This window comes from Arachis duranensis, chromosome 7 (genome assembly GCF_000817695.3).
Source record: "Arachis duranensis cultivar V14167 chromosome 7, aradu.V14167.gnm2.J7QH, whole genome shotgun sequence".
NCBI lineage: Eukaryota > Viridiplantae > Streptophyta > Magnoliopsida > Fabales > Fabaceae > Arachis > Arachis duranensis.
In genome coordinates this window covers 7458012-7471057 of record NC_029778.3, presented here as the reverse complement: position 1 = coordinate 7471057, position 13046 = coordinate 7458012, and positions in this window count along the sequence as shown.

The window sequence follows — 13046 nt, the reverse complement described above, 5'->3', positions numbered from 1 at the left end:
CTGATTTTCTCCAAAAATTCACTTCGACAAAAAAGTTTGGTATTTTGATGTTGGTTCTTCGCCATTTGAGACTGTAGTATATTTTAAGAATTGGACTATTCGCTCATTAAAATAGTACGTGAGCTGGATTCAAAACATCGTGAGACAGTTCGATCCTTAATACGAGAAAACCAAAAAAGACGCATTTTTGGTGTGTCAGTCTATCATATTCACGATAAATGTTGGGTAGTCAAATACGAAATGGATAATAACAAACAGAATTGGATTATTATAAATAAATAGAGAGTATGTGGACGATATCAAAATACCAAGTCTTCGTTTTTCTTTTTTTTTTTTTTCTTCCTTAAGATGGTAGCCATTTGAAGGAACAAAAGTTGGTGTATCCTCAATTAAGGCTCGTTTTATATATCCATTTTGCTAGAGAACAAATTATTCTTTTCTGATATAGCCAACAAAGTAGTAGATAAACAAAGATTAAAGAGAGGGAAAAGTTTAATTCAAAAGAAAATCATTAAGTAATTATCACCGCCCAATATAGAATAGCAAGCTGTTGTTGGTTCCCGATATGATTATCACCGCCCATTGAACGAATCTTCTCCGTCGTGCTGTTCTACGCCAAGACCAAAATTCAGTAGTTAGATGAGTGGGGAAGTATAAGCTCAGATAACTATTGGACCAAGCATATCTTAAAACTAGATATGGCATAAGATAGTGAGGGATTGTTTCGTCCTCTTTTTGGTCTTGGCAACAGGGATACAGTGTCAGTGTTACAGGAAATCTCCGGTGAATATGGGCTAGAACCGGGAGCCGATCATAGAGGCACTTTCAAATAAACAATTTGATTTTTGTGAGAGCTTCATCTTCCAAAAGTTGATCCAGAAGACTTTTTGCTGCATACGGGTTGGGTAGAGTTCAAGCGAATGATGTAAGAATAAGTACGCCACTCTATAACATGATATTGTATCATGTTTTTTTTGTTTGTTCAATGTCTATTAGAGTGTGTCATCTTTATCTTCAATTTTTAAAAATAGAATTTTAGTTGAAAATTCACTTAAAAAAAATCTCTATAATTAACGGCTGATTGTAAATTCTTTCTTCAATAATCAGGATTTTTATTCTGGGAGCAACATCGGTCGAGTATTGAATATTTATTGGCATAATAAATAAATATAAGAGAAGTAATTATGGGTCATCAAACATACGAATGTTTATACTTTTACCTATTATATATTTACTGATAAATAGATATTAGTCCTCTTATAATTTGCATTAATTGTTATTAAAAAGTTTTAATGAATTAATGACTATAAAAAATATATAATAGTGATTATAATATATAGTAATAACAATAATTATATAATTTTATCACAAAAATATAAGTTAAATAAAATATAATAGTTCTTATGTTATTGTTAATTAAAATTTATTATTAAAAATGATTTTTATTGTAGTGTATAAAAAGTCAACGATATTTAGAAGGTTGTATTTCTTTTAGGATTATAACTTATTGAAGGATTACCTGACTTATTAAAGGATTGTGACTCGTTGAAGAGTTAAATATTTTCAAAGCGATGCATGTTTATCTTCATCATGAATATACTGATATATGAATTTAGTACTTAAAAATAAGATTAGATGAAAAAATAAAAGATATTATTCTCAAAATAGAGTATACAAATTAATCTTCAAATTTTATAATTTTTATTTTTTTATTTCAACACTTTATTTAATTTATACGTAGAAGAAAAAATAAAAGATATTATTCTATAAAATATTATTAGTGTAAGGTTTAATTGTATGAGTATAAAAACAAACTTATATTTTATTATATCCTACAAAAAATTTACCAATAATCTATTAGATTGATAAGGACAAATTAAATCTAAAAATCTCACTAAATAGTGGTAACGGTTGAAAACAGGGAGACGGAAGAATCGGTGGCGATAGTAGTAATATATTAATATAAATGGAGATGTGAGCGGTGAAAATAAAAATGGTAGTATATATTAAATTAATAATAATTAATTATTATATTTTAAACATATGTATAAAGAGACACATTTTAAAAATATATTTATAAAGATATTTTTATTAAAAATAATTATAAAAAAAATATTTTATTAGACATATCACAAAAATACTTTCATTAAACACAGCTATAAATAAGAGTTGGTAGTTGGTAGAATCCTTATTGGTATCGTAACGGAATTATAAATAATAATACGGCTTAGTGGCTTACTCATAATTATCAACACTAAAAATCATTAGGAGTGTTATCGGTTCGATTTGGTTCGGTTTTAGATCAAAAATCAACCGAACCGATCTGTTCGGTTTTTACATAATACTAACCAATCGGTTTGCTGTTTGTGCAATAACCGAATCAAATCGAACCGAACTAAAAGCGGTTTGATTCAGTCCATTTTTTGTTTTTAAATTCTAACTAATAAAAAATTAATCTTAGTAAAATGATGTTCAAAACAATCAATAAACTGAAATAATATTACATTATATTCAAATTCAACACAATTTCAACTCATTCCAACAACTAAACATAAAACAAACACATTTGTTAAGTCTAAAATTTCCATTTTAATGTATTACTAAATCACTTCTGTGGTTCGGTTCGGTTTCTGTTGAGCCAACCGAAAACCGAACCGAACCGATCGGTTTACTTCGAAAACAAAAACCAAAAAACGGATTTTTTTCGATTTTTATTCGGTTGTTGTAAATTTCGGTTCAGTTTTACGGTAAATTTTGGTTTGGTTCGATAACTTACACCCCTAAAAATCATGTTATATGAATTGAGCCTATGATTGAATCAGTGTTACAGTACCTTTTCTTCCAAAAACTTAACTTGATTGAAAGAAATAATAGTTAATATCTTATACATTTTTTTATTGTATAAATACTTTTGCATAATTTTTTTATCGGTCTTTTTTTAATTTAAAAAAGATCAAACTTTAAATTTCTTAACCATAAAAATTTTGATATCATGTTATGATATTAATTTTTTAAAAAATTTAAACAAATAAAAAGGAATACATAGTCTTCGTATTATTATATCTCGAACAATCAATCCTTAAAAACAAACCAAATCCCAATAGTACTATATGTGGTTAAGTTCTTTCTCAAATTATATTGTACCTCCACTGCATACTATATGTTTATATCTGACTCAACATTAAGGTTCAGATCCAAATGAGCAAAAAAAAGTCTAATCTAAAGATTGACTTTCGCTACTCATCAACCTCTTCAAAAGAGGTCGGATTCGACACAAACTCTACTTTAAAGAAGTCGGGATTGAAGGTTAACTAGCAGATAATCCTTATTCAAATAAGTAATTGCCCCTAAAATCTCTCAACCCACTTCCAGGAGTCATATTTCAACTTCCCTAAGATAAAAGGACAGTTATCCACCTTAAAATGTGAAACTACTCCAACGGTAGTTATTGGTTCACCACTATAAATACACTGACATCCCTCAAGTATCTCTAAGTTCCACTACTCTCTAAACCTGTAAAACCCTTTGCTGACTTAGGCATTGGAGTGTTTTTACAGTTACCACCCCCATTTCTCCATATACACAAGTCGGACGGCAATTCTAAACGCCACCCAAATCGTAGGCGGCTCCCTCTTGACGTTTGGGCCATCCTTACATGCCCAGTCCACTAATCTTCAATTACCCATCGTAACACTATATATTATCAAAATTGTTTTGGATATTATTTATTTAGTATAAATATTAAATTATTTTTAATAAATAAATTTTATTAATTTATATATATAAATTCTAAAAAATATAAATACAAATTGTATTGATTTATGTATATAAAATTTTTATAAATATAAATACAAATTATTACTAAAAAATAATAATAATATTTATTAATCATATACCTTTACTTATATACTATTGGTTACGTTAACACCCTTTGTTGATGACAATAAATTTCTAGGTATAATATAATTCAAATGAAAGTAGAATTAGTATTATATAAAGCTAAGGAACATAGCATTAAGGGCCATGAAAGTTGTAGATCGAACAAAACGATACAACGTCAAAGGCAAATAATGACTATATGCATGGTTAGTAGTTAGTAGAGGCTCTATGTTGCTAGTGTGATACATATGTTCCCTCATTTTTACATATATGTCACAATAACAAAACTATGGTTTTGCCGCGCCCTAATAATCTAATATAGTAATATTAGATTAGGTTAATCTATGACGATGAAAATCTAACTTTTAAACCTTTATATATAACTCGTGAATAAATAGCTATTTTGGCTACGAAAGCTACATATTTTGACAAAATTGATGAAAACAAAACGGTGATTACAATATCGTTTTGGAAAGTGTTACGTAAACAATGACAATTTTAAACAATATGAACAACCACCAATCAAATAAAAATATATTACACTCTAATTTAATGTTTTAATTAAATTTAAGATTAATTTACTTGTGGATACAATAATAAGCCTTATTAAAAGTTGAGATAAGGCCTCTTCGTCAATGCTGTTGTCATGGTTTGGCTGGGCCATGAATGTAAACGTTTTACAAATTAATTGGCATACTCCATGTGCATATATAACAGTTAGAGATATTGAGGACAAGATCTAGGGTATACTCATGATCAGTTATGATTCTGATCATACGTTTAATGATGGAAAAATTCTTGTGATAATGAAGTGTATTAGCTAAATTCACTATATATTCTTTTTCATTTTTATAAAATAAAAAATATAGAAAATTAATTTTTAATTAATTAATATATATTGACTAATTTTATTTAGAATTTAGGTTTATAGTTTAGAATTTAAAATTAAGAATTATGATTTAGGGTTTATAATTTAAAATAATTAAACTAATTATAAAAAATATTGATTGAAAAAAATTAATTTTCTAACATTATATTACTCTTATAAATATCATTTCATCATTTTTAAATTAAGTTAGAAGAAACTAAAATGAAATGATCTTCAATAACCGTTGATAATATCGTAATTGTGTACTATTATAGCTACTTTAAAAATATTAATACGTATTATATCAAAGAGTTTATTTAATAATTTTTGTTTATTATTTTTATATAAATACATCTTCATGAGTAGAATCCTCAAAATGGATTAAATCTATGGAACAAGTCCTTTTTATTTATTTGAATTGGCAGGTTTTATTTCTAAAATTAAGTTTATTTAAATTTTAGATAAATAGACTGAATTCGGTTAATTCAAAAAAAATGGCGGGTTAACAGATTAGTCTGCAGGATAAATGGATGGATTGTTTATTTTTTTTACATATATTTTTAAAAAGTAGCACTTTCAGCCGATATTTCTTCTAATCCGACCCATCAATTAAAAAAATACTATTTGTTTAAAGTTTTTGATATAAAAATATTTTTTTTGTCAAAAATATTTTTCAAAAAATAAAATAAAAGAGTAAACGAATTAGCCTGTTGACCATAAACAGTTCAAACTAAAAATTTATGGTCCACAAATAAAATAGGTTTAAACGTACCAATCCATTTAACCCACTAACTTAAACAAACAAACAGAATCAAAGGGACTAGTCCGTTTGGCAATCTTATAATCATGCGAATAATTATATTTTTTAATTTAAGCATAGAAATTTTTAAGAACTAGCACACAATACTCATAATCGCAACAATTGTAAGCCCGACTTGATTTATAATTGCAATAAGCCAATAACTATTTAAAACCCTAATTGGGAAGTTTATATAAAACATCGTTATTATGCAAGTGGTTTGAAATATCCAAGTTAGTACTGTATAAGGACACTATAGCTTACAAATATTTGGGGCCTCTTAATTGTGACTACAGAAAGCAAATAATGTGTCTCTCATTTATGGGGCGACATGTACATTAATCCCATCACCTCCTTTCCCGTTGGGGAGCATTGAATTGAAGGCTAAGGTCCCTTATAGTTACACTAACTAATAGGGATAAAATAATAAAATAATATTATGTTATTGAGGAGGGGTGGTTAGTTGCAACCACATCACTTAGCTAATTTAATTCTCTTCTATTGCTCCGATCTGTTTAATTATCATTTCTTTTCGGTGGTAGTTGGTGTTGGTGAATATGTGTCTTTAGAATGAGTCAAACTATTTATATATATGGCTCTTATTATGGTCTTTGCAGATTGGTAAGGTGCATGTGTATGCTAAGACATGTTATTAATAAAATATTAAATAAAAAAGAAGAAAATATTTATAACTAATGGATTTATTTGGATGTTTGTTTTTGTTTATAGAGAACGAAAGATTAATTGAAATGGATTTTGGTATGAAAAAAAAATATGAGATTTTGTGCGAATAATGTGGATGTAGACTTTGATGAATATCTAAAAAATTTCGAGAGTGCTCCGTGTAGACTTACAAAGGCTGTGGTGTTTAGGTCAAGAGCCATGCTAAAAAATTAAAAGGATATTAGTTAAAAATTAGTCAAATATTTTTAGGTGAATTTAAAATCTCTACGAATTAATATATATGGATGTTTTTTCTGCTAAGTATTAGAATGTTTCTTTTTCATACTAAATAGATGTTTTTTTATATATTTTTCGAATTTTTTTGTATTGCAAATGTAAATGTCTCTATTTTTTAAAAAAATTTATAGATATTTAATTATTTTTACTAAAATATAATTAGATATTTCTTTTTTCATATATTTTTTAAATTTTATAGATATTTAATTATTTTTTCTAAAATTTAATTGAATATTTCTTTTGTTAAGTATTAGGATGTTTTTTTATATTAAATGAATATTTTTTTATAATTAATACTGACAAATAGCAATTCTTCCCCAAATTCATTATTCTAAGATGTAACCTGACTTCCGTACAAATATACCTGCATCATCGTCAAGATCCATATTGTATTATATTAAGAAAAGCACACACAATGCATGTAAGAATGGATTGGATTGATGAGAATGAATGATGACCTCCGCGGAGAAGCCACAAACTTCTCTGAGAACGATCTTCTCGAGGCCATTAACGGCAAGCGTGGACATGAAATTCACCACGCGCCGCGCGTGGTCTATGGCTTTTTGGCGCGTTAGAATGTTCAGGACGGGGTAGAAGGTGGTCGCACTGGGGCGGTAGCTTCCGGCGTCGGTACGTGCCATATATTCGATGACGTGGAGGGAAGAGGAAAAGGTTTCGTTGGTACGTGCCATATATTCGATGACGTGGAGGGAAGAGGAAAAGGTTTTGTTGGTGACGAAGTCGAAGGTAGACTTCGTGTTGAAGCAGTTGTCTTAGATGTGTTTGTTGAGGGCGTCGCGGAGAGCATGGAAGTCACCGGCGCTTCCAGCAGCATTGGTGAGAGAGAGAGGTCTGTGTGTATGATTGTTAGAGGTGGGTAGGTTAATTTGAAAGAGAAGAGGAAGGCTTTTATAGGTTTTAATTAGGTTTACTTAATTAATTTTAAATTTTTTAAATTTTAAATTTAAAATTAATTATTAATATAAATTAATGTGATTTTGTTTAATTTTTTTGTTGATAACCTCTTAGTTTCGTATACTTTTCCTAACTAATATATGTTATTGTCACTAAAAGTATTTATATTGCAGTGTATGTGACTAAAAGTGTTTGTTAGTATAAATAAAAATGATTACCCCAAACTTTTCTCTTATCTATATAGAGAATTATTAGAAGTTACTATAAGTAAATGAGTTAGTGTATAGATTATAGATAATCATTTTTTCGGAGTTATTTATGAAAATGTGGATGATATGAGAGCTAAATTATGTTGGTGAACGCCAAAATCTGAGGTTGGAAGCCTGATCTGAGAGAGAGACTCTCGGTCATTGCTGGATTGCACCCTAGTATAAATCGAGTTTGATTTTTATACCGTAATTCTGTCCGACTCATTGGCATACGAATATAAAATTAAGGAAAAGTATACGAAACTAAAAAGGTTATCAGCCAAAAACTAAACAAAACCACATTAATTTATATTAATAATTAATTTTAAATTTTTTAAATTTTAAATTTAAAAAAATTTAAAATTGATTAAGTAAACCTAATTAAAACCTATAAAAATCTTCTTCTTTTCTCTCACGTTAATTTAGCATAGCCTTCTTCTTCATCGCGGATGGCGCCTTTGCACTGCTCCGAGTCCACCGCCTCCAACCTGCACAAATGATACCGTGTCTCACCACCTTCAGCGTGCACGACTCGGCAGCCTCCATCTTTTTCCTCACCGAGCTTGTTGCCATGGACCTCCAATACGCAAGGTCTCCCTAGCGGCGCTAAAGGAGAGCCAGCCCCAGGTCTTATCCGTTGGAGCAACCTAACCCGACCCATATGCTCATAGTCCAGCCCATAATAGCAAGCAACGGTATCTTATTTCTTATAGCATCTATTTATCGTTAGTTCTTAATATATCCTTTTCTTTCATGTTTCTTAGTTTATGCATGCTAGGGATGAGCCCCAACTCATCGAAAATATTGTGAATGAATTGCAAAAGTGATGCCTGCGGAGACCTATTAATTAAAACGCGCTTGTGTTGGACACGTGTAAGGTTAAGAAGGTAGATGGTGCTATGATGCTAGTGAGAAGGATGGTAGATGATGAAGTTTTTATTTTGTATTCAACACACATGTTTGTAATTAGAGTTTTATTGCAGATGTTGTTCACTGTGTTTTGGGATATTAGGTGCCGTTTTGATGATTAAAGAGACTGTAAACTACACAATTACAGAAATATAAAAAAATATTCATTTAATATGAAAAAATATCATAATATTTAACAAAAGAAATATTTAGTTATATTTTAGCAAAAATAATTAAATATCTATAAAATTTTAAAAAAATATGAAATTTTTAAAGAAATAGAGACATTCACATTTGCAATACAAAAAAATTCAAAAAATATATAAAAGAACATCCATTTAGTATGAAAAAGAAATATTCTGATACTTAGCAGAAGAAACATCCATATATATTAACTCGCAGAGATTTTGAATTCACCCAAAGGTATTTGGCTGATTTTTGGATAATACCCTTTTGATTCCTAGCATTGCTCTAAAATTAAATAAAACATTTGGTATGATGTATTGTGAGTAATTATTTAAATTAATCTCCAAAACTTTTAAAAATAGATATTTTAATTTTTAAAAAATATTAATGCACAAAAATATTTTTAAAGTTTTATTTCATCAGATAAATCTGTCTTCATTCTATTTTTTAGTGGAACAATTATCTAAATCAGTTCTTACAAATTTTAAAAGCAAATATTTTAATAAAAAAATTTAATTTATGGATTAATTTTTAATATTTTTTTTTCTGTCAGACATAACAATTCTTTGTCTATTTTCTGACGTAGACAAATATTTGTTTTTATTTTTAATTTTATATATACTTTCTCAAATTAATAATTTTGTTAATTGCACACAATTATTAAAATAATGAATATTAAATTTTATTGAATAAATATAAATTTAAAAATATTTGAACCGATATTATCTTCTTTGACTTGTTTCCTTTTGATACTTATGTTTTATTTTTTACTTTCTTTCTTTTTAATGCATTTCTTTGGTTGGTACCTATAGGAGATATTAAATCTTAAACCTAATCGTATTAAAACACTTAACTTCTTGAAACCTCCGATGATAGATGCAGTATGCACCATTTGATTGTCTCAAAGACATGTCATTGCCCATGCAATGCAAAAATTGATGACCAATTCTATTGCTTTAATTAATGTAAATAAATCCAAATCATTCTTTTATTCGTTTGTTATAATTAAATATATAATAATAGATTTCTGCAAGTCTTATATGGTACACATGCAGTGAATTTCAAAATTTTTAATTGAATGCAAAGAATAATGGAATTGTCAACTTCAACAATATGTGATATATATTAATTATTTATTGTAATTGCAACATTTTATACCAAGTCCATACATACATAATCCATTGTTGTTGCAATAAAAGCAGGTAGCTAATTAATAATTAGCGATTACAAGTCAGAATTTGCAATCATGATAAGGTAGGAGCAGGTTTATTATTATTACGAGCCGTAAGGCGATTTACTAGCCTCTCTAGAGCTTCCTTCATCCACCAGTGTTGACAAATCACTTCCCTTGCCTCCGATATGCTCATCTATGTAGTCAACCACATACACACCCTTAATTATATACTCATGCATCATTTACAATTTAATACAAGATATTAATTCAGTTAACAATACAAGAAGCTATATATAGAAGAATTCGTTTATATTATTAGGTATTAAATTTGGTTGATTTACATCGCTGAATAATTTATTATATGCGATGAATTTCGTCAATTCAACTGTTAAAAATAGTCACTAAAATACACGTATAATTTAGTTTATTTTTAATATATATTTTATATTTTAATATATATTTTATATTAATAATTTATTTTAATAACTAATTTTAATATACACCTAAATTACATGAGTGTAATTATTATTTGGATTGCCCTTTAAATCGTATGCTTTTACAAGATATATAGCCGTTAACCAACATAAAATATATGAATTACACCAAAATTAAAAAAAAATAGAATGAAGATCATCACGGAATATGATGTATCTTCTAGAATCTAGATGTTTAAAGAAAGAAAGAAAGAAGAAAGAAAATTCCAACCCAACGTACAAGTTAAAACTTTAAACATTAGAATGTGAAAATTGAAAAGAACAAGGCATACTTTTAACGATTTGGTAGATGACACCTGTTTCAATATTAATGTTGAGTTCATGCATTTGAAAGTGGTTAATTAATTCGACTCACGGATTTATTTATTATTTACACGGTGACTCATCATGCTTCTCCAAAAGTTACATGTTTATTAGTTCATATTAATTCGACTCCCTCAAGGAAAAAAACCATTCTTTGTTTGATAATTAATTATAAATACAATGTTACTAATAATTAATTAGTCGTATATCAAGATATAACTTTTTTTTTCAAAACACTAAGGAAAAGAAAAAGAAAACAACTCTTAACTACTATATATTTGTTATGAAATAATAAATAAATGAGGTAGAGATAATAAATTTAAAATAGGAAAATATAAATATAAAATTTTAATATTATTGTTCACTAATATTCTTATCTCATTGTAATAAAAATAAATTTTATATTTATTAATATTATAATTATCCTAAGTTAAAGTCATAGAAAGAAAAAGAGTTCATATTATAATGTAGAGAGAGCTAAAAATATTTGTTTTATTATTTGTGTATTGTTTTAGATACGTACCTCTATTTATACATGTATGGAGGCTTTTTTTTTTTTACTTTCATTAAATGTAAGGACCTTGGTAACATAGCATTTCAGTATGAAAAAGATGGCCATAGTTATCCATTTCATTCTTATCACAACACTTCCCTTTGGATGACTATTTAGAATTATGCCCCGTTAAAATCTTACTAAAGAAAAATGGAACCACTCAGATAAAGACGCTGAAAACGTCTTTTTATAAAGATGTTTTTTAATAATTAAAATTTAACACATATAATCAATTAAATCGTGTTATTTTTGTCAAAATTAGGCTAGACAAATTGATTTGACCGAAAAATGGTAAATCAAATCTTGAATTGGTCTAAATTAATATTATTTTTTATAAAAAATTATTACAATACCCTATTATAGAAAATGACTAAAATATTTTTTATTATATATTTTTTTTAGTTTTAGAAATCCTAAATTCTAACTCTATAACGACAACCACCAATATGTATATATATATTTTTTAATCATTTTCGATAATAAGGGTATTGTAGTCATTTTTTATAAAAGAAATAATATTAATTTAGACTAGTTTAAGATTTGATTCACCATTTTTTTGTTAAATCAATTTGTCCAACCTAATTTTGACAAAAATAACATAATTTAATCGATTATATATGTTAAATTTTAATTACTAAAAAACATCTTTTAAAAAAAACGTTTTAGGCATCTTTATCTGAGTAGCCCCCAAAGAAAAATCCAATGGGAAAAAAAATTTAGTGAAGGAAAAAGAGTACAAAATCCTTTGTGATAGAGAATGCCTTATTAAAATCCTTGTCAAGAAAAACCCAATGAGGAAAAAAACCTGACCAAGGAAAAAAGAGTACAGTCTCCCCCTCTTATCGACATCATTTAATGTCTCAAAATCGGCGCATCCCAATTTCATGTACCAATCTTTCAAAAGAGAATTTTGAGAGTGACTTTGTAAATAAATCTGCCAGATTGTCACTTGAGCGGATCTGTTGGACATGAATTGTCCCTTGATTTTGAAGATCATGAGTGAAGAAGAATTTGGGAGAAATATGCTTTGTTCTATCACCTTTGATGTATCCACCCTTAAGTTGAGCAATGCATGCTGTATTATCTTCAAACAGGATAATTGGAGCTATCTTTTGATCAATCAGTCCACATGATGACAGAACATATTGAATTAAACTCCTGAGCCAAAAACACTTGTGACTAGTTTCATGTATCGCTAGTATTTCAACATGATTAGAGGATGTTGCCGCAATCGTCTGTTTTGTGGACTTTCATGATATATCTGTACCACCATATGTGAACAGGTAATCTGTTTGAGATCTCCCTTTGTGTGGATCAGACAAGTATCCTGCATCTGCATAGCCAACTAGTTATGACTTGGATCCATAGGGATAAAACAATCCCATATCAACCGTTCCATAAAAATATCGAAATATTTGTTTGATTACATTCCAATATCTTTTGGTTGGAGAAGAACTATATCTTGCTAGTAAATTCACAGCAAATGATATATCAGGTCTTGTATTATTTGTAAGATACATTAGCGCTCCAATAACACTAAGATATGATACTTCAAGATCAAGGATATCTTCATTTTCTTCCTTATGACGGAATTGATCCTTTTCGACATCCAAAGATCTTATGATCATTGGGGTACTTAATGGATGTGACTTATCCATATAAAATCTATTCAAGATCTTTTCTGTGTATATTGTTTGATGAATAAAGATCTCATTTTTTGTATGCTCGATCTGCAGGCCGAGACAAAATTTAGTCTTT